Source organism: Bombyx mandarina, chromosome 21, assembly GCF_030267445.1.
Source record: "Bombyx mandarina strain Sakado chromosome 21, ASM3026744v2".
NCBI lineage: Eukaryota > Metazoa > Arthropoda > Insecta > Lepidoptera > Bombycidae > Bombyx > Bombyx mandarina.
Genome location: NC_143227.1, coordinates 10,116,535 through 10,138,548, shown reverse-complemented (window position 1 = coordinate 10,138,548; position 22,014 = coordinate 10,116,535). Strand labels below are relative to the sequence as shown.

The window sequence follows — 22,014 nt, the reverse complement described above, 5'->3', positions numbered from 1 at the left end:
TCTACACTACTGGTAGGTACTACTGATTATCTTACTAGCTGCTTATTTGCTGAGGTTAAATGATTAAAGCACAACTACTCTAAATTAGAGCTAGAGTGGGTGAGCAGTCTCCTCTTAAGGTCCAGGACTTGGAATCCTCACTCCTACAGGATCTGCAGAAATCGCAGAAGGCTTCCGCGCGGCTTAGGGCCCCTTAATTGGAATACCACGGCGTTGTCCCACTCCGGGCCATAGATGGGAACGGAGTAGGAAGGGGGGGAAAGGGGAGTTGAGTACCACTCTCATACCGTTAGGGGGAACGGGAGATTAATACCGCTTCCATACCCTTTGTACGCGTTTCCGATCCCCTGAAGGAGGTACCGCCTCTCGAAAGTGTGAATTATAGAGGGGCTGGTGAAACTAAATCCCAAGGGAGGGCACTAGTTTCTGTGCAATTCTTAATCTACGATGTTTTGCAATCGTCGTGTCATAAATGATAAGCCGACAGATGTACTCGTATCGAACGACGTGACCGTTCCGGTATTCCAATCCCGGAGACAGATAACAATTTTACTAATGAAGTATGTCCTCTACTAATACTCACGAATGACTTCCACGACGAAGGAATAACAGCGTACAATAAAAATTGTAATTAATCGGTCTATGAAATTTAAAAAAATATGCACGCACTTCGGTCGCTCTGTGTTTTGTACAGTTTATTTCACGGGGACTGAGTGCTCTAAGATGGTGATCGTTCAACGTGAATTAGGCTGCAGCTCGTCCGCCTTCATAAGCATTAAAAACAAACCCACGTTAGACAGTGCCCTATAAGAATTATGATATGAGTTCTTATAGGACTTTGGAGAAATGATTAAGGTACAATTAGGTACAGCACCGAACATAAACAGTGTTTTATCGATCATGTCATTTACCTTAAATTTGGAGTTTATGTTACTAAATAACTCTGACTCATTGGTCTGTTTATGATCTCGACTCTTAAATCTGCCGAAAACGGGACGAGGCCATTATATTTATACTGGGCGCGAATTAATTGTAGAACGGAACCAAGAATAAGAGTGTTAAACATCACAGCTCACCTGGTGTTAAGTGGTTACCGGAGCACACAGACATCTACAACGTAAATACGCCACCCACCTTGAGATATAAGTTCTAAAGTCTCAGTATAGTTACAACGGCAACCCCACCCTTCAAGCCGAAACGCATTACTGCTTCACGGCAGAAATAGGCAGGGCGGTGGTACCTACCCGCGTGGGCTCACAAGAGATCCTACCACCAGTAATATAAGCCTTTGATTTGAAACTAAACACAGCAAAATTGTGTTCTATAGGTATTTTTCATAGCCCTCGTTACGAAATTCCCTATCGTATAAACGATTAGTTAAAGACCTCTGGCTCATTACAATCTATGGAATTTCACGCGTAATTGCGTTCAGAACCGAGATATTTAAAAAAGATTTCTTTAAATAAAAATAACAGTATTAAGCGGATTAATGGTAACTTATGACGTCATGGTTCAAGTCTTTGTTTGCCATCGACTGCAATGAATATTATATCGTTTTAATCAGGTCCGATTGTCACCATAAGCGCAGACATAGGTCCGGCATTGTTGTCTTCTCTACTTGAATTTTATCTGGCCGTAACAGAAGACTGTCAAAGAAAGAGAAAGAAGAAGGATTAGTGAAACGTGTTACTGAAGAAGGATGCTCCGTATATCTTGGACTGAGCATCACATAAACGCCCTGATCCTAAAGGAACTTAACAACTCTCAAAGAATCTCGTCAACAATGCTGTCCAGGATTCTCCGATATTTTGGTCACGTATCGTGACGGCCAGCAGAGTCTATCGAGAAACTTGTTGTTTAAGGTAGGGTCAATGGTAAAAGGCTTTGTGGACGTAGCCCCGTGCGCTGTAAAGTCAAGAAAAAAATCTTACCGAAACCCCACTTAACGAATGCGTATGCCAAGCCTTAGTTCGCGAATTATGGAGAATAACTGTCAAGGCAAGGATAAAAAAGGACTGACTATGATGATGACTGACCATGACTGCTCTGCCAGGAGTAACCGACTATAATGATGATGAACAAAGGAACATTTTAATTAGTAGAGAAAATTTTCAAACCTTACTGACAAGTTCCACAATTCTGTTGCCACGAAGCAGTTCTGGATTCCGACTTGAAGGCTGAGAGTCTTTGACCTCCCTGAGGTATGGCGGTATTCACGTCGTAATATGCATGAGCTCTTATCAGACTATTTGGCGTGAACGCGAGGAGCGAAGCTGTATGAGTTTTGTTTTGTTAATTTAGTGATTCTTCAGCATTAAATGAGTAACACCGATGGTTTATGATAAGCATTTTATTTTATTGCTTAGATGGGTGGACGAGCTCACAGCCCACCTGGTGTTAAGTGGTTGCTGGAGCCCATAGACATCTACAACGTAAATGCGTCACCCGCCTTGAGATATAAGTTCTAAGGTCTCAGTATAGTTACAACGGCTGTTCCACCATTCACATAGAAACGCATTACTGCTTCACGGTAGAATCAGTGGGTAGCGATTCCAATCCGATGGTAGATTCTACCTGTGCGGGCTCACAAGGAACTTCGTTCCTATCCGGTGTCCCACGACACCACACATCTTTTTTTTTCGAGATGTTCTCAACTATTGCACTGTCGATTGTACCCATAGATTATACACTTAATATTATGATTGTACAGATAATTGATGTGACATTTGTCACGTATTTCTTGTTAATTGGCCAATATTTTACATTGATAATTACTTTGTTGGTACAATTAAATCAATAAATAAACACCCTATAGTATGCGGTAACCACTCATTATCAGATCCGCCGTGTGCACGCCTATCCAACTATAAAGAATAATAATAATAAATAGTGATTAAAAGCAAAACAATTTAAGTATTCATTTCCATAAAGATCAAGATATTTTTTTCAAACTCCATGTGACACCATGAGAAAGCCGATGCGTCTCGCGAGGGGCTAATTGTCCTCAAGGGAGGAAGGGGAAGGACTTTGTAAATAGCCGGCAGGCAATTTGCGCATCAAGACTTGCCGCGAACGCAACCAGTACTTACGCGCTAATTGCAGCGTACAGCTTACAAAATAAACATAAGTAAAAAGGCCACATTAAAAAAAAAGATATTAAACGTGTTTGAAAAAATCTATTCGACATATTTTTTTGTCCGTCAAATTAAGCCTCAAACCATAAAGTGGGGAATAGTATATTAACAACTCACAATACTAAAAGGGACGAGACTTTTTGGCGGGAACGCGAGGAGTAAAGTTGTGTGATTTGTTTTATTTTGTCTATTTAGCGATTCTTCAGGTTTAAATGTGTAATAACGGTGTTTTATTAACTGCTTAGTATTTGCGAAAGTGCACAAATTTGAGAAAATGAAACAAAGCCGCTGAACGTAACTTCTCGGGATCCTCCGAAAAGTCCACTGAAAAGTCTCCATTTTACTGAGATTGTATTTCATCCCATATCATCGTATCTCATTTCATCTCATGCCATGTTTCATATTAATCAACTTCATTCCATTTTATAATATAATTTTTCATAGATTTTTTTTTATAAAAGATTAGGCTGTACGTTATGATACCTTTGCCTTTCCAGCTGGAAAAATAAAACTGCTACTAAAAGTGACAAATGTTGTGTTTAATGTTGTAGGAAATAGGAGAAGGATATACTTATCGACTCACTCTGAAGTTCCTTGATGGACTTTTAATTTTTCATTTTTTATACAAATTGATTAACAATATTCACAAATCTTCGTTTTAGCACAATCAGCGTGTTTTCGTTTTTTGCCGCCATTTTTTTCAACTTGTTTTCTTAACGCACACGGAGTGTTATTTGTAGCGTCATAGCGTCAAATAGATGACGTCGATTGAGGAAGACTTATGCAAAAGGAAATCACAACAACGAATTATGTAATTGCTTAGGTATCTTGCGAACAACAATTTTTGGGGAAATTGTTATTGTTTTTTTATAATACAATTACCTTTGATTACCTTTGATTAATAATACCTTTGATTACAATCAAAGTAAATGTCATTACGTGCGCGAGTAGAAGAAATCAACAGTAAACAAATCGTAGATAGCGCTTAAGTAATATTTAATACTAGCAAATCGGGCCGGGTTTGCTTGTATTTAGACCTTGCTGTTCGATCTTGACTTTGACACACAATCGTCCGTTAAGCCGGCCTAATAATTTTCCGAAAATTTCATCAAAATCGGTCAAACCGTTTTAATGTCTATAAGGGACATACAAACACACGTCAACCTTTATATACATTTAATATTTCTTTAAAGATATGTATATCACTGATCTCATTAAAAGCTGCAGCAAACGTAAAATCATGAAATCATAAACATATCCTGTGTCTAAAGTCTTATTCTCTAAAGTCTAAGAATATTAAACCGATTTTGATTAACTGTATAGTATTCTATTATCCGGCCCTATTATATTATCCTTATCAAAGATCCGGCTCGTACAAACTCTTGTTTTCCCCATATTCCTATACGCTGCGGAGACATGGACTTTGCGGCAGGTCGAGAGAAAGAAGATTGATGCTCTGGAGATGTGGTGCTGGAGACGAATGCTTGGTATTTCATGGACCGAACTTCGCACCAATATCTCCATTCTTCGAGAACTCGGCATTAAGCAGCGTCTTTCGGCGCTCGTGCATGGACGCATACCTACTATCATTTTTTGGACACGCTCCCGGCGAGGAAATGACTCCATAGAGCGCCTTGTCGTTCAGGGCAAAGTATAAGGAACCAGATCGCGTGGAAGGGTGCCCATGCGATGGACCGACCAGATCAAGTCGGCAGTTGGCGGCTGTTTGCATGAGTGCACCAGGCTCACCACAAACCGAGAGGAGTGGCGATTGCTCGAGAGGCGCATAACATCTGCCCACAACAATGATGCTGGACGACGACCACGATCGCTCTGACAAGAGTGATACGACATACGATACGAGATTATATTCTAATGAAATACGTACTCAACAAATGTTCACGATTGACTTCCACGGTGAAGGAATAACATCGTGCAATAAAAATAAAACCCGCAAATTTATAATTTGGGTAATTACTGGTGGTAGGACCTCTTGTGAGTCCGCACGGGTAGGTACCACCGCCCCGCCTATTTCTGCCGTGAAGCAGCAATGCGTTTCGGTTTGAAGGGTGGGGCAGCCGTTGTGACTATACTGAGACCTTAGAACTATATCTCAAGGTGTGTGGCGCATTTACGTTGTAGATGTCTATGGGCTCCAGTAACCACTTAACATCAGGTGGGCTGTGAGCTCGTCCACACATCTAAGCAATAAAAAAAATAAAAAAAATAATTCACAAATAACCGTCTGTATTCCTAATATTACGCAGAAAAAAACACAAAGAGCATAAATATGCTATCCGTACAAGTTGTTTTAGTACGTAGCGGAATTCCCGTTCTTTCAAATGCGTGTTAAATCTGATGGTATTTCAGTTAAATTGCTTGTTAAATGTACCTCAATGTCGTTCATGGTGATTTGAAAAAAAAAGTGTGTTTCAGTTATAAATAAATGATGGCTTTCTTTACTGGTTTTCTGACTTGACATACAGATCTTTATTTTGCTATACGAATATTTTCTAGCCAATGTTCACACCAAAAAGCAATAAAAAGAGATACAATGGCTTTTTATTGACATAAAAAATAAAACTACGACAGACTAGGCTGTATAGGCTTACGCTCTTTGCCTGCTTATTGGCGAATTTAAAAACAACAACTACAATATAGTTGCCGGCTTCCGGTTTTTCATTTCATTTTATTATTATGAGGATATAATAATAATTTTTTTTTTTTTTATTGCTTCGATGAGTGGACGAGCTCACAGCCCACCTGGTGTTAAGTGGTAACTGGAGCCCATAGACATCTACAACGTAAATGCGCCACGCACCTTGAGATATAAGTTCTAAGGTCTCAGTATAGTTACAACGGCTGCCCCACCCTTCAAACCGAAACGCATTACTGCTTCACGGCTGAAATAGGCAGGGAGGTGGTACCTACCCGTGCGGACTCACAAGAGGTCCTACCACCAGTAATTACGCAATTTATAATTTTGCGGGTTTGATTTTTATTACACGATGTTATTCCTTCACCGTGGAAGTCAATCGTGAACATTTTTTAAGTACGTATTTCATTAGAATAATTGGTACCCGCCTGCGGGTTTTTTTTTTTTTTTTTTTTTTTTTTTTTTTTTTTTCCTACCTAAGCTGATAGCCCTAGCGGCTATGTCAGCGTAACCCTAACTTTAGTAGGTGAGCTCACGGGGCTCAAACCTGACGATGTTGCTAACACGAACCCTAGCAAGAGTCGTGCTTCGCAGAATCTACCACCGGATCGGAAACGCGACCCACTGAGAAGATCCGGCGAGAAACTCAGTGGGCTGTGTCTGAGAGTTAATTTACTCGTCGAGCCCTTCGTCGCAAGCGACGGGTTCGACGAGAACGGTGACCGGTGCTTGAAGTACCTAAAAGCACCGTTAGTGGATCGGGAGGATCCGAGATAACGTGTTTTGGGCGACGTCGACTGCTTTCCATTCTGTCCGCAGGATCGGGAATGTAGTTACCGGCGGCCACGATGAGAGGGTTCTCGTGTCGTGCCGCTTTATCGAAGTGGCGCATGGACGCCGACTGAAGATACTTACTGATGGACTCTAAGTCCAGGTCGTCATGGAGGTCGACGTTCCTGACGAACCACAGCCTGCGGGATTCGAACACCGGTGCATCGCTACATACGAATGCACCGGACTTCTTATCCTTTAGGCCACGACGACTTCAAAATGTACGTAATGTACGTAAGGGCTTATTTCTAGCAAAATTAACCACAATTAACTTATTTAATACTGTAAATAATGATGCGAGCAATTATTGATTTCGAAGAAAACAATGAACAACCTAATTTTAGCTGCAGGAAAAAACAGATTTCTCATAAACCTGGGTGAGAATATAAAAATCGTTTTCTGAATATGAAACGATATTTCTTTGTCTATCAAATCAAGTTAAAACCATCATCAGTCGACAACTTTTTTTAGGGGCCCAAACGCCCATAGAATATGGGCATTGTCCTTTGGCATACTTATTAAGGACCGATGACTATACAACATTTTAAACATGCATGGTATCAATAGTTATAAATATATTATGAACAGGTTTGAGTTTCTACTCTTCTGGGTTGCTACTCTTCTAACCCTTCTGGGTTATTTTGACAATATCCTGAAAAGCACCCTATGCTTTTTTTACAATAAAATATTTTTTTCTTACACTATTTTTAATTAAAATTTATTAAAATTTATTTTCTATTTTTTAGTTGGATTTTCTATAAAAACGTATTTTTTAACTATTATTTTTATTTCTTTTTGTTCACACTGTAATACGGGCATTCTCTCGCCAAAATCCACATAGTCTTGAATACACCGGTGTACACCGGTTCTAGTCCGATCACTGAAGTCAAGCAACATCAGGCGCGGTCAGTACTTAGATGGGTGATTATCTCGGGTCACCACGTGATGTCGGATTTTTGTTTAGGTATCTGCTGATAACATACCGGTCATAGTTAATCGTTCATAGTTAGACGTCGACCATTTTGGTAATCGTTTACAATTATAATCCAGGTCCTATCTAAATCCGCTTAATCATGCTTTATAATCTCATTTAGAGAATTTAATGCTCTATAAACGCGGTACTAGTATATATTTTCTTAAACGTTCCCTAAGATAGGCAATGGTTTTTTTTCCCACGAACAAAGTGCGTGCTAGATATAATCTATAACAAGCCGTTACGCTTTAAGTCCAATGGAGATAATTTGGATTTAGTTCCGTATTTTTAAAAGTATGTAGGTACTAATGATTAAACATACGCATAACTACCTACGCTATGTTAATGCAGTAATAAATGTTTTATGTAATGGAAAGAAAAAAAACCGATGTTTTCCTTGTAACAATGATTACTACTTTATTTAATGTGTTCTGACTTCAAACTTATAATGCAAGATTGCGATTTCAAGACAAAGATAAAGTACCTCTATTACCTATCCATATTCAGAGCATCACACTCAACGAGCAGTATGTAACCAAATTAATCCATTTCATAGACACGAGCTAGGCATCTATTGTCCGATCCCTGAAGGAATACGTGTCTGACAATCCTTTTTTTGTCTATCTAACTGCTAGTAGCCTCGATGAGTTATTCTGGCTTCATCATGATACGTGGCCTTTCTTACGGGGATCAATCTGAGAGAATTTGTGAAAATCTACCCTAGAAATAGCAGTGCTTCGAAGAATCTACGTACGGATGGGAATCACTACCCACTGATTCTGCCGTGGAGCAGTAATGCGTTTCGGTTTGAAGGGTGGGGCAGCCGTTGTAACTTTACTTGAGACCTTAGAACTTATATCTCAAGGTGGGTGGCGCATTTACGTTGTAGATGTCTATGGGCTCCAGTAATCACTTAACACCAGGTGGGCTGTGAGCTCGTCCACCCATCTAAGCAATAAATAAAAAAAATTGAGAAGATTTAGCGAGAAACTCAATGGGTTTATGCGCCTTAATAATTGTATATGTTATGTTCTAAGTCGCGAATACAGCTCGATGTTCAACAATATATTGCTACGCTACATACAATTAAACATATCTAAACAATTATCCCATCACATAATAATAACAATAACCGATAAAAAATTAATTTACGAATGCATCCAAAGTCCGCTCTGCGTTTAATATGAAACATCTTTTGAAACACCAATTATATCTGATTGTAGGGCCATTAATGTTTTGCAAAATTCAATGAACAATAATGGCCTTTTGTGGCTACACAATAACAGATATGACAAGATATGACGACGGGACCTCCTAGATTCTATTCCAAATGAATTAATTTAACGAGAATTTTATCTTATAGTTAAAGAAATAAAGCAGATATTAGCTGTGAAAGCTTTATTGTATTTATGGTGGCGCTATGTCTCCGAAGCGAACACAATTTCACGGTATTTCGGAGCGCGTTCACGCTTTTATGAATTTACAAAGAAAACTATTGAAGTAAGTAGTTATTTTCGTATCTTGTAGGTATTGTATTTCCAAATTTTGGGTTTGCGTAAATTTAACTACCCATTCGATATTCAGGTAGTTATTATTTTTAGTATTAGATTTATTGATAATCGACGAGATAACTGGTCTTCTAGTGCAAGGAAGGGCTATGATACAAGACCAAGACAAGAGGCGGTAGGGACCACCACCCTCCCTATTTCTGCCGTGAAGTAGCCGTTATACCTACTGAGACCTTAGAACCCATGTCAAGTGTTTTTAATAATTTTCCTTGTATTTGTATATTTTGATTTGATTGATTTAAACATCTCATATCCGATATTTGGGCTCGAGAATTTTGATTAAGCTGGAAATTTGTCTTCGAGTCTGCGGGACCTTCCAATGAGACACGGACGAATAATACTCATCCCGACAGAGGGTGAACCTAGTGTACGATACTTGTAGATTAGATTAAATCATGTAGGTTTACGAAAAAGAAAAGATCTTCCACCGAGCGGGTGATATTGCTTGGTAGACCGACGGTCCGAATGTTGTTGTTCTGAGCTTTTATGCATATATGCAAGCTTATCTTGAAAATGTCGTAAGCGAGATTCAGACATCTGTCCAATATCTTGTATTTTGTGATGGTTAACGCCACAAATCATCACATCAAAAACTGAACAAAATACTTATTAGCCATCTATCTGCACTTTCGTACAACAAATCTCAATTGGAATCCAAGTTATTCTAAGTGAATATAATTTCAAGTTCAATTCAAGTCATTTAAGTACTTAAGTAAATTGTGATCGACAAAATACGATTAAATCCTGTTTCACTGTCGCCAGTTAATAGCGGTTGCGTTTCGTCGGTGTTCGTATCGGCGATGCGATCGCGTGTTGGCAAATGATGTTAATTTTCGTGTTTAACAGCAAAACAAAGCAATCGCTATCTGGTTGCGCATCGCTCACGAACCAAGCTGGCTGCCTTATCTGTTTTGGACCTGTTTTAAGGAGGTTGTTGCGATGGGCCAAGCTTTTAATAATACTATTATAGTGGAGCATTGAAACTTTTTTATAACTGAAAATGGCGTATGCATAATGAAAATTTTCAGTTTTTCTGTTGCTTTGTCATTTAAAATTTGTCATGGAATAGAAAAAGCTGACGTAAAAGAAAAGTTGCTTGTAATGAAGAAAAGGCGGTAATAATGTTTTTTTTTGTTCGCATGAAATGTTTTTTTATTGCCCTTGCAGAAAGACGAGCATACAGTCCACCTGATGGTGAGTGGTTACCGTCGCCCATGGACTTCAGCAATGCCACGGGAAGATCCAAGCCGCTGTCTACCGTTAAGTACTCTCCACAAGCGTCTTTTATGTAACAAAATATTACGACATGTATTCGCTAGCTCGCCAGGTCAAGCATCTTGATTGATGCGGAAGGCTTTCGTTTGCTGACTTTGGTTCGTAAGTTTACGAAATACCAACATGTGAAATCGCATATACCTATAGTTAGCTTAGAAAATGTTTTTTTTTTCATTGCAGTATCTACGAACATGCTCTTAGTCTCTCTCGGTTTAGGTAGATAGTTACAGGTCAACTAAAAAAGCAATTTCAAGGTATACGTCGCCAAAACTACTTACTTACTGGTGGTGGTTTCACGGAAGAAATATGCAGGTTAGTGGTATCTACCCGTGCGGACTCACAAGAGGTCCTACCACCAGTAATTACACAAATTATAATTATGCGTGTTTCATTTTTATTACACCATGTTATTCCTTCACCGTGGAAGTCAATCGTGAATTTGTTGAGTACGTATTTCATTAGAAAAATTAGTACCCGCCTGCCTGATTCGAACACCGGTGCATCGCTCAATACGAATGCACTGGACGTCTTATCCTTTAGGCCACGACGACTTTAGAACTTGTTGAAAGAACTGTGCTTTAACAACGATAGGTGAATTAACTCGCAACGAATGCCTCCTAAATTGTAAGACTACGCAGATCAATGGTACCTGGTCGTGTGTATTCAACGCTAAGCAGGACTCTCGGCTTTTATTGTTCTTCTTATACAAAATGCTATCATTTGAACGTCAAATCACAATCAGGCAAGAAGACGAATGGCTTGATAAGACGCTGACAGCTGACGCGTGCCCAAGTCATTTGGAATACTTCAATGAACATTAATCATGCACAATTTTAATTCACCATTAATTTTCCTTATATATTAACCTCAAAGAAATATTTATTATAATTGGTATTGAATCACCGTGTTCTTAGAAATACGAGGAAAATAAAACATAATGTAAGTAAAGCTTGCCATTCCCAGTTGCAAGTGATAGTTGGCCCCTTTGACGTAATAAAATAAATTGCTAGACCATGTCATTCATCAAGGTTATCCTATCACCTTCTGTTGGTACGTAGGTACTTGGAACAACAGTTACATATTTCACTGAGTGACTGTTGGCTAAAGAGACATTGATCCAATTGCTTTTGTCAGAAACTGGTTTTCTATCACTACATAGTATAAAACAAAGTCGCTTTTTCTGTCCTTACATCCCTATGTATGTTTAAATCTTTAAAACTACGCAACGTATTTTGATGCGTTTTTTTTAAATAGATAGAGTGATTCAAGAGGAAGATTTATATTTATAATAACATCCATTAAATAGTGGAGAAATCAATAATAAATTACAGTTTCCGAAGCAAAGCGAGGGCGGGTTGCTAGTTGATAATAAAGACGACCGATAGTTCAAACGTGCTATTTCATTGATTGTTCTTTGCTATAGTCGCAATTTCAATACAGTGATAGATTAACTCGCGAATTCACTTTGAACTAATAGGCCTTGTTCGGAGGCGCTCGGATAACTGTTAGCCTTCCACCTCCCGGGTGAGTCCTGAAGTTCACCCGCTCATCCTGCTGTAGCTGTAAAGGCCTCCACGCCACCGGCAATCTGTCAATAAAAAAAAGGTCAAGTTCGTCTCAAGGCCTTCGAAGGTTTCACTCTGTGCTTTTTAAAATTATTTCTATTTGACTTGGAGTTAACTTTAAATTGTATATAAACATCGTTTACTTTTTCCTACCAATGCTGATAGCCTTGAGAGGCTATATCAGCGTTACCCTAGCGCGTGGGTGAGCTCTAGGAGCTCAAAGCGGAAGTGTTGCTAGCACTAGCCCTAGCAAGGGCAGTGCTTCGCAGAATCTGCCGTCGGATCGGAATCACGATCCACTGAGAAGATCCGGCGAGAAACTCAGTGGACAGCTGCCAAAAATGGTCTTCAGCCGAAATCTTCCATTACAACGTAATTTTAAACTGATATCATAAGTGTGACAATAAGTTCTCTAGTTTGAGAACTGAATTGAATTCTGAGATATTTATTTATTTATTTATTTATTTAGACACACCAACAGCAATACACACAAAACATTCAAGCTTAAAATTAACATGTATAAAATTAAGTACTGGTATGTAAGCCAGTTACAGGCATGTACAGCAATCTCTTATAACACACTATGACATGTTACAGCAATATATATATATTTGAAAACAACACGAAAACAAGAGCCAACTACACACACTACTAACTTTACAGATTACTAAATAAGAAATAATGCACATATTTATATAGTAAAAAATTATAAAACTATAAAAAAAATTTAAAAATTTAAAAAGTCGAGCGCGGCAATTCAAAAAACATAAATACATAGAACAGACTGCGCAATGTAATCAGAATGACATTCTCTCATCAATTATAAGCAAAGGAACTTGGATACTAGTTTGTTTTTGAGACCAGGACAGGTGTCGTTAAAAATGTCAATGCCGTCAATTAATGCACATATTTGGTTAAATTCACTGCAAATCATTGATAAAGGGGAATATGTAAGGAGGTTTGTTCTACTTGCGGGAATATGGAAAATTTCAGTAATAGGATGCCGTGGGCAGTGGTATGGAACGCTAAAGTTGATTTTCTGAAGTAAGTGGCTACAATCTATGCTTCCGGAAATTAGTTTTTTTAGGAACATGATATTAATTATTCTACGACGGTTGCCGAGCGATATAATTCTTATTAGTTAAACGAGTGATCGAGCTCTCACGGTCCATCTGGTGTCAAGGGGTTATAGAGTTCATAGACAACACAAACTTGAAATATGAATTTTAAATTTTAGTTTTTTAACGCCGCATCTTTCAAACCGAAACGCATTACTGCATCGCGGCAGAAATAGGCGGAGTGGTAGTCCCTTTTATGTGGGGGCACACAACACGTCCTACACCCAATAAATGTTAAGTTGCAATGAAATTATATACATATCTTCGGTACATCTGGTTTTAGTTAAATTAAAATATAATAAATCTATCCGTTGATAATTTCAAAAATACTTGCTGTGGGAAACAAGCTTTGCGTGTTATAGTCCTATCAGGGTGTTAGGGGTGCCTTATCTATATAGTCGAGCTTTTCGCTAAGATGCACGAACTTCGTGCAGATGTCATCGCGAGCCGACGTTTTGACGTCAGTAAAAATACTTTATAAATTTATCAATGGAGTTACAAGTAATTATCAGTTGTATTCAGTATTTAAAAACTGTCAGAAGAAACCCGCAGAGTTAGAACAGCTTTAAGTTATATAATAATTTTAAATAGACAAAAACCGATTTCAAATAGAAAAAAAAAAGATATTCCAAAACAAATTAATATACACCAAAAACAATAATCATCGAACTCGGTTGGCGTGATATTGAGTTATTGTGTTTTTCATCTATTTGTCGCGCACGTACTTAATGCAAATTTAAGACTTATATGGTTTTCTCATGGATACCACTATCAGAGTTGGACTAACCTGAAATTGGACTATGGGAAGCGTCAGCTTTCTAGTAAAAAAATAATCATCAAAATCGATTTTCCCAGTCAAAAGTTATGAAGTAACAAACATAAAAAAACATAAAGTCGAATTGAGAACCTCCTCCTTTTTTTAAAGTCGGTTAAAATACGACTATATTTTAAAAACTATAAAGAATAAAAATAGTCCGTTACCAGTCATGCAGTAAAGCTTCGAATCTATTTGTTAACAATTATATTATTATACTTATGTACAATTAACTTAAGAACAATATACCGTAACTACAGAACAATAAGGTGTTACTACAGTAAATATGGTATAGTTGTTTTTATTTTTAAGCTATTGCATAGCTTCTATCGCGGGCCTTGAGCGCGGCGACTGAATCAAGAAATTCCGTAACGAAAATAACCTGACACATTCACTACGCCTACTATGTAGCTCGCGTTCAACACATTCACACGTTGCGCTGGTGTAGTGTTGGTGAATAAGCGCGCGGCATGACGTCGCACTGCATGAGCATCATGAAAAGTCTGCCCATCTCTCTCTCACGCGGTCTACCTTATGAGTGTGAAGGGGACAGTTAATGTTTTGCTTTTGTTAATGTTTAAAAATATAGCGCGGTCTTATTTTTATTATTGTTTTAATATTAAATTATTATTATCTAATTGTTATTGCATAAGTTGATAAAAAATGCTTTGCAATAGCTTTACCGCAGCAGTCCCCGAGTGCCACACGTGTTTTATTTTTATTTTAGCGACTCGTAGACATAATTAAAATTACTTTATGGTTTAATGTTATGTTATTTAACCTTAACACCTTTGTCATCCGTGACCACTAAAATTGTTATGTAATCGAAACGTTCGAAATAATGTAATATACAATACAAAAACTTCATATGTAAACCGTAAAAGAAGTTTTAATTGATCTGTATTTTTTTTATTGCCTTGTAGGCAGACGAGCATGCGGCCCACCTGATAGTGAGTGGTTACCGTCGCCCATGGACTTCAGCAATGCTAGGGAAGAGCCGAGCCGCTGCCTACCGTTATTACCGTATTCGATGTGATTTACGCTAACTTCAAGACCTTCGATTAACTTGAAAATTGGCATTTGAATGTAATGGCTTCTTGCGGCATCATCGATCCAATGTCGAATTTATACTTGTCGGTAGTTATTATAAACATAAATAATAGTTTAAAAAAACTAACAAAATACGTTTTTATAGAAATTCCAACTAAAAAATAGAAAATAAATTTTAATAAATTTGAATTAAAAATAATGTAAGAAAACATGATTTTATTGTAAAAATAGCATGGGGTGACAGATTATTTACTGAGACTTTAATGGACTTTTTGGAAAAACCCAATATGTCACATCGAATAAATAACACTAAATGAACGGAATAAAATAATGCACACAACTTTATTCCTGGAATTTCTGCCAATTACAACAACTTAAAAAGAAATAATTACTTTAAAATCACCAGGATATAAAAAAAGTGATAATTTTTACTTCGACTTGCGATTGCAACGTGTTTTTTTTATTGTTTTCAAACTTATCAACTTTCGTTTTGTTACTATGAACTAATAGTGATGATAAAAAACGCAGATACGAATTCGGCGTTGCTTTGTTTTTTGATTTGAAGAATAACTAGTTACCCGAAAGCCTTTCCAGTCTCACCAGGACAGGTGAGTGAGCTGGGCTTACAGCTGATCAATCACCTCCTAAGGAGACCTAACAGCTCAAGAGCAGCTGTTTCGCGAATACATTTAAAACACAATTCTCTTCTACGGTCTCACTTATGAAAATTATGTATATTTTAAAACTAACCAACTCTACAGTATGCATGGAGGTCAATATGGTCACCTTTACGTGTTGTGTCTGCATTTAAAAAAAATCGAATAAACATGTCAATTACAAATCAAATCAAAACTAAATTCTTCACGGATAACCGGATATATAAATAGACAACGAGGTTTGGATGTTTTCTGTACCCTACCTCGATTTCAACACGAAGTTAATTAAGTGTATAAACATAGAACCGTTTTCGAGACAAATTTTGTGGTTTCAATCAATCTGTTTTTATTTATTGCTTAGATGGGTGGACGAGCTCACAGCCCACCTGGTGTTAAGGGTTACTGAGCCCATAGACATCTACAACGAAAATGCCGCCACCCACCTTGAGATATGATTTCTAAGGTCGCTCAGTATAGTTAAAACGGCTGCCCCACCCTTCAAACCGAAACGCAATATGTTACGTCATTATATCAAGGGGTAAAAGGCTATTTGGCTTAAGCAACATTAATGCAATTTTACAAGAGAGCCCTTTAAACTATAATATCTAAAAATTATCATAACAAAAAAACTTGTTCTGCTATTTGAATGGAGTAAGCTTAATTGAAGTTCAATTAAAAGCATCGAACTATTGATGTTAATATCAAATAAAACACACCTTTAATTATAAAAGTAAATGTCACGTATTAAGCGAAATGTCGCTTAAACCAAATAGCCTTTCACCCTTGATATATGTACTCGCAATAGGTCGTATAGGTCTACATCTAAATAAAAATTTAGTTTCGACTTCATTCAATCATTTCGTGATTTTATTGATAAATTAAAACCAAAGCGTTACACGTTAAATAAAGCAAAAAGCCAACATCACGTGGTGTTCCCAGGCGGTCACCCATCCAAGTACTGACCACGCCCGATGTTGCTTGACTTCGGTGATCGGACGAGAACCGGTGTATTCAACATGGTATGGACGTTGGCAACATTTAAAGTGTATTTTGCCATCATTATATTTCTTCATTACAAAACGTCATAACAATATGTTATTCTCACGAGGTGTTCCCAACCGGTGAACTACCTACCTAGCTAGGTACTAAACAAAACACTATGTAATAGGTAATCCCTCTAAATTCTGATTATTATTAAAAAAGAAAAATCTGGGTCAAGATGTACAATGTTTGTCCGTCATTCTTACTTATGAAAGCGACAGTGAAAAGCAACATCCATGTGATTAACCCTTTGGGCGCGAACCGTCGACTCTTTAATGATGAGTATAAAGTGCGGAGCGTCGGAATACCGACTATTTGCGCAATTTGATTATACCTATATATTATGTATCGACCTGTACCGACGTGTTATGGGTCGAGCATGCATAACATTTTGAATAAGTTAATAATAAAAATAAATATAATAAAAAGTAACTATCTAAAATACTTTCTAGTTAATACCTAATATTTTTAAATTACCAGTTCAAATTGTTTTGCACTTTAGCATTGATTTTTATAGGGTATACCTATATATTTTTAGAAGGTACTTTTTCTCAAAAGTCCTTTGTCAATTTCTGCAAAATATGTGAAAATAAGCTCAGCAGTAAAAAGTATTTAGTTAAAATGAATTATTTTAGTTCAGATCTCTACAAAGATGAAACTTACTTATTTAAACACTAGCGACCCGCCCTCGCTTCGCTTCGGAAACATTAAAACACACATGAAACCAAAAAAAAAAAAAAAAAATTAAAAAAAGTAGCCTATGTTCATCAGGGACAATGTCGGCTTCTAATGGAAAAAGAATTTTTCAAATCGGTCCAGTAGTTTCGGAGCCTATTCGAAACAAACAAACAAACAAATCTTTCCTCTTTATAATATTATTAAGTATTAAGTATAGAAGTCTAACACGTGTGGCACTCGGAGACTGCCGCGGTAAAGCTATTGCATAGCATTTTTTATCAACTTATGCAATTATAAATCGACAATAATAATTTAATATTGAAACAACAATAAAATAAAACCACGCTATATTTATAAACATTAACAAAAGCAAAACATTAACTGTCCCCTTCACACTCATAACCTAGACCGCGCGAGAGAGAGATGGGCAGACTTTTCATGATGTTCCTGCGGCAGTGCGACGTCACGCCACGCGCTTATTCACAAACACTACACAAGCGCAACGTGTGAATGTGTTGAACGCGAGCTACATAGTAGGCGTAATGGGGGTGTCAGGTTATTTTCGTTACGGAATTTTTTGATTCAGTCGCCGCGCTCAAAGCCCGCGATATAATCTATGTAACAGCTGAAAAATTAGTTTGAAACGACTTAATTCGCATGTAAACAGATTAATTTGATATGATGACATTATAGCATTTTTTTGCCGGCAATTACGTTGAGAGCTTGGAACCGGACACGTTCGACAATTGCTATTTCTGCACACGAAAAACGTGATATTTTTGAACCCACTCCACTGTTACCCCGAGGGAACGAAAAAGTGGTCGGTCAGTCAGTGAAGAGTTGAACGACCTAGTTTGAAAGTCAGAGATTGACGATTGACAATCCTCGCAAAATTAATTTTAATAAAACGAAAATAAATTAAAATATAGGTGTATAGCCACCCAATAAAGCATCCGAATATTCATAATAAAATGTTGCTTGTCATGAAAATGTGAACTTTTTTTCACGAATAACAACAGATATTTGCTTTAGGTCATTAAAAATCTATAATGTGACGCATGTTTGCTTAAATCTTAATTGTTCTAATAGATTTTCGGTACCTACCACTTCGTACTACTGGTGGTAGGAGCTCTTGGGAGTCACTGGTGGTAGGACCTCTTGGGAGTCCGCACGGGTAGATACCACCACCCCGCCTATTTCCGCCGTGAAGCAGTAATGCGTTTCGGTTCGAAGGGTGGGGTAGCCGTTGTAACTATACTGAGACCTTAGAACTTATATCTCGAGGTGGGTGGCGCATTTACGTTGTAGATGTCTATGGGCTCCAGTAACCACTTAACACCAGGTGGGCTGTGAGCTCGTCCATCCATCTAAGCAATAAAAAAATAAAAACGTCATTACGGATCCTCCGGATCCATTAACGGTGCTAACCACAAGCATCGGTTACCGTCCTCGCCGAAACCGTCGCTTGCGACTAAGGGCTCGACGAATAAATTAACCCATAGACACAGCCAATACCGTCTTTACCATAAGGGCACACGGGGCCCGTGCCCAGGGCCCCCATTCTCAGGGGGCCCCGAAAGACCGACAATTTCTCTCACACGTTTATTCTCAAAACATTTTTGTCGGGCACATTACACTTTTTTCACAAATCAGTAATCATTACTGCTTCACGGCAGAAATAGGCAGGGTGGTGGTACCTACCTGCGCTGACTCACAAGAGGTCCTACCACGAGTAATTCAGTACTCCAGATCCAGCCAACCAGATCTTCTCAGTGGGTCGCGTTTCCGATCCGGTGGTAGATTCTGCGAAGCACTGCTCTTGCTAGGGCCAGTGTTAGCAACAGTCCCGGTTTGAGCCCCGTGAGCTCACCTACAAGCTCGGTGAATCTAGAATAGCCCCTCAAGGTTACTAGAATAGATAGGAAAAAGAAGCGCTGCTTAGTCTGCTGCTGCTAATGCTGAATTCAATTTCTTCACAATTGCTATAGGTACGTTTTGAATATTTGTGCTCAAGGGTGACCAAAGAAAGGTCTCAAATATATTAAGTGTATAATCTATGGAAAGGATGAAGTTGGCTTTTTGCTGTTTTTTTGGTACTGATATTCTTCGTACAATTCGCAAAATCAGTCGCCAACGTCCATACCATGTTGAATACACCGGTTCTCGTCCGATCACCGAAGTCAAGCAACATCGGGCGTGGTCAGTACTTGGATGGGTGACCGCCTGGGAACACCACGTGATGTTGGCTTTTTGCTTTGTTTTTCTCTTGGTATCTTGTGACGACACACTGATATTCAGCCTCCAATATAAAAATCATCGCCCACGTCCATACCATTTGTTATCGAGCAACACTTCCGGCCTCACATAATTAATTATTTACGAACTTAGGAAATATATAGAACTTATTATTGTCTTATAATATAATTAGTAATTTCATAATCAAGTAAATAGTTCATTCATATTTCTTTATACTTATAATATTTTATTGGCGCCTTCCGCTTGACAGCTTCCGATGTTTAATATTACCTACTAAGTTTGTATTTAAATAGGTCAAGATGATTGTATAAATACCGGCGGTTAGCATATCTCTGTTGCATTCGTATTCTACCCACCGTAACGTGTACTAAAGAGAATATAATATTTCGTGTGGATGTAAATTGTCTCAATTGTCGCCGCCACCCTGAGGATCCGTTTATACATTTTAAAAACTCAAGCTCACGCATTTACGACATGAAAATCTAAAGTTTAGTCTAGACTGAAGCGACGGATAATGGTAATACGACTACTAGCATCACAGAAATTAGTTTTAACATTTTTCGTAACTCTTATTTTATTTTATCCAGAGAAAATCTAAAAAAACAAACCAAAGGTCGACAGCAGCAGCTAGTTTTTTCTTTCTATTTCTTTGCAATGTGAACAAGCGCTGAGAGCGAGTACGAAAACTAGGATTTAAAAAAAAAATGCCGAAGAGGATTCCTAAATTAAATTACGGTTTTTAAAGGTGAACATCCACTAGTATAACAAGGGTCTATATTATTTAATACGTCTCGAAGCGAGATACTCTTTTATCCAACCAACTTTTATAAACCATTTTCTTGGATTTTCTCGATTTTTGGATAACTTCTTCATTATCTATACAAATGATTGGTATAATAGCAAGATTCGATTTTTTTCCCTAGCTAAGCGTCGGTAGCCTAAGGGCTAATACCAAGTAACCGCGGAGGGGTGAGCTCACGGGCTCAAGCTGAGAGAATTGCTAACACTATAGTAGAATTATTTTGTCCGTGCAGTTTTGGTCATAAAAAATCGGAGCGGTGCAGCGAGTATTTCGCTCTTTCTTCCGAGTGGAAGGTGAGTACGAGCCTTATGGACGGGCATAGTGATGCGCATTATTGTTGTCGATAAGCGTTATCGATAGTGTATTTAGTTTTGTCATTTTGTGGGTTAGTGATAAAAATGAAAAAAAAATCACTAATCGAACACTTACACGACATATCGCCGCAGCAAGTTAATGAGAACGGCAGTAATTAACACTTTGTAACTTTTTGGTATCTATTCTCATTTCAGTGAAAAATTTTAACACATTGTTGATAATAACACGAGCTTGTGCTGATATAGGTACGTTTCCCAACAAGCAAAATATTTGAATAAATTCTGCCGTTTTGGTACCAAAGGAGTAGCCATTGTGTCACTAAATAAATTCAGAGTGCGAACGCACAAAATCACGTTTCTCTTCGACATATGTATGTCGGCGCAAATATGACTATTTACCTACTGATCATCAACTAATTACTCTGTGATAAGAAATTGATGTTAAACAGTTCCTTTTATTGTAATTTCAATACTTTAAAACGTGTTTGAAAAACGTGTAAACCCGCTCACGTGTTTGAAAAACGTGTAAACACGCTCACGTGTTTAAAACGTGTCAACACGCTCACGGGTACGAAGCCCCATAAATACGGCCGTGCTGTCTAGCACTGATTGATTCGTGTCCGAGCCGTTGTACTGTACGGATATCTCTGTAACGTTGTTATGCTTCTCGTGCAATATACGAAGTTTTCGTGAAGTTCTCGTGAAGTTTTGTTTCGGAAACCCAAACATGAGTCATTCTTCAAGAAAGTGATGACCGCGACGTCGGCGGTGCTGACGTCACACTTTTTAAAAACAATACGGACGTCCCTACATCCGCCATGTACTATAATTTGCAGGCAGGTACAACAAATGACTCATAAAATAACAATGTCTCACCACCATTCGTATACCACCCCGCCGCCGTGTACCTGCCTTCGATGACTCATTTGTTTTTATCGATAATGACGTTACGGCCGCGCAACATGCTCACCGCTCTAGCCGGGCTATGTTTTATGACCCAAGCTGCACGGACGAAATAATTTTACTATAGCCCTAGTAATCGCAGTGATAAGAATTCATCTTGTAATTTATACATAAACTAGCCGTACTCGCCCGCTTCACTGGGCATATGAAATTAACATTATTATTTATTGTCATTATTCCAACACTCCAACACTCTTGTAAATATTAACCTATCCATTAAGTACATGTATTTTCTAAATGGATACCAAGTTTCAAGTCAATCGGATGCACGGTTCAGTAGTTATAACGGAACATCCGAAAAACCACTGTAGATTTGAATA

The 22,014-nt window shown here is 38.1% G+C and overlaps 2 non-coding genes across 2 annotated transcripts; one reads left to right on the top strand and one right to left on the bottom strand.

Annotated features, from left to right (window-relative positions):
- Nucleotides 1-16,554: 16,554 nt before the first annotated feature.
- LOC114248285 (5S ribosomal RNA) lies at nt 16,555-16,673 on the bottom strand. Its single transcript, XR_003624938.1, has one exon. It is a non-coding gene; the product is annotated as a 5S ribosomal RNA (ribosomal RNA).
- Nucleotides 16,674-19,488: 2,815 nt separating this feature from the next.
- On the top strand, nt 19,489-19,607 carry LOC149500469 (5S ribosomal RNA). Its single transcript, XR_016324936.1, has one exon. It is a non-coding gene; the product is annotated as a 5S ribosomal RNA (ribosomal RNA).
- Nucleotides 19,608-22,014: the final 2,407 nt, after the last annotated feature.